Here is a 1,537-nt window from a genome sequence, read left to right as displayed (position 1 = left end):
GAAAGAGACTGTCCCTTCTGACCCCCATCAAAAATGATTTCATCTTAAAAAACTGGAATCCTGAGCTCCTGAATTTATAGTCCTTCACCAAAGTATCGGTTTCTCACTTAACTAGCCAGCCACTGGAATTTCTCCTATTATTTAACACCCCAGAAGCATGGTTGGCTTGTTTGGTTAGACAATTATGCTATTCAATTCTTTTTTTTTTTTTAACTTAGGAACCTTTAATTCAAAAAGCCAAGCCCAGTCCTTTATGTCCCTTGCCCCTAGAGGCCCAGGCTCCCAGAATTTACCAGGCCAGGGTTGCTGCTAGGTCAGAGCTGGTCTGGGGAGACAGCTTTCCAGTGATCTTGTTGGAGCCCTCCGGGAGGACTTTGTGGATGTCCTTGGCACAGCCGATCTGGGCCTTAATCATGCTCAGGTACTGCGGGTAGGGCAGGCTCTGGGCCTGCATCGAGTCCTGCTTGGTGGCCGTGGGCACTAGGGTCGGGAAGTGCTTGCTGCTGTCGTACCTTTGGGACAGACACTCATAGGCCAGGCACAGGCATAGCTCGAGCTGGTCTCAGAGAACACAGAACTTGTCGAAGCTCTGCAGGGCTCCCTCACCGCTCTTGTGGTCATTGTAGATGTTGGTATTCTGCACCAGGTTGATGAAGCTGCCACCTTCATCAGGTTCTGTAGGCTCTTTGAACTGAGGAATCAGAAGCTTGTACCGCTGCACAGGGTCAAAGTCCTGTTCCTTCTGCTGTGGGGGGCTGCTCTGTACTGCCTGGATTTGGGAGGCCACTACTAGGTGTGCTGAGGAATGCTGCTGTGGCCGCACCTGAGCCTGCTGAGGCCCTGAAACTGAGGTGCCAGTCGATCTGGGGCCTGAGATGCCGGCCGTAGGCAGTTGCAGAGGCTGCAGGGCCAGCTGCACTGGTGGCAGTGCTGCCATCTCTTCTCCTTTTAATCCACCACCTCCCATTGATCACCACCATGATTACTCAAGGCAATCTAGGATGTTTGTGACTTTTAGGCCTCACCTTGGCTAACAGACCAATCCCAAACTCGAGGGTTGCATTTAGTCCGCTATTCAATTCTTCACCCAATTAAAGAGGAGTTTGCACCTGATAGCAGGATCCCAGGGTGTAGACAATCTTATTTAGAAAATTTTAAAATGGAATCATGTCTATTGATTGATTTGTTAAATAAAATTAGATCTTAATGAAGAGGTTACCATAAAGAGGGTTAGAGTTGCTCTGGAGACCCCAAAATACCAACATGCTGGGTCCTGCCAAATGAATTTGACTCAAAGTCTTCTTAGCCAAAGAAAAGTTTATTAAAAGTTCGCTTGTATTTGGACATAGAGTAAGTCTGTGCTAGGTCATTCTACGGCGCTCTTACATACATGGAGGAAAGATGGGATCTTATATCCAGAAAGGTTGTGGGAAGAATCTAGGAATGGTCTAGAGGAGGAGTTTGGGACGGGTCTTCAGGAGAAATCAATGAGGTCAAAGTGATTAAGGGTGGAAAGTTGCTAGAAGCTACCTGGGGA

The 1,537-nt window shown here is 48.0% G+C and overlaps 1 pseudogene; it reads right to left on the bottom strand.

Annotated features, from left to right (window-relative positions):
• Positions 1–289: 289 nt before the first annotated feature.
• LOC138143212 (mediator of RNA polymerase II transcription subunit 29-like) lies at positions 290–1,109 on the bottom strand (annotated as a pseudogene).
• Positions 1,110–1,537: the final 428 nt, after the last annotated feature.

Source organism: Petaurus breviceps, unplaced genomic scaffold, assembly GCF_028583685.1.
Source record: "Petaurus breviceps papuanus isolate PSGF00001 unplaced genomic scaffold, PetGlider_PUasm1.0 90630, whole genome shotgun sequence".
Classification (NCBI taxonomy): Eukaryota; Metazoa; Chordata; class Mammalia; order Diprotodontia; family Petauridae; genus Petaurus; species Petaurus breviceps.
This window is presented reverse-complemented; position numbering and strand designations above follow the sequence as displayed.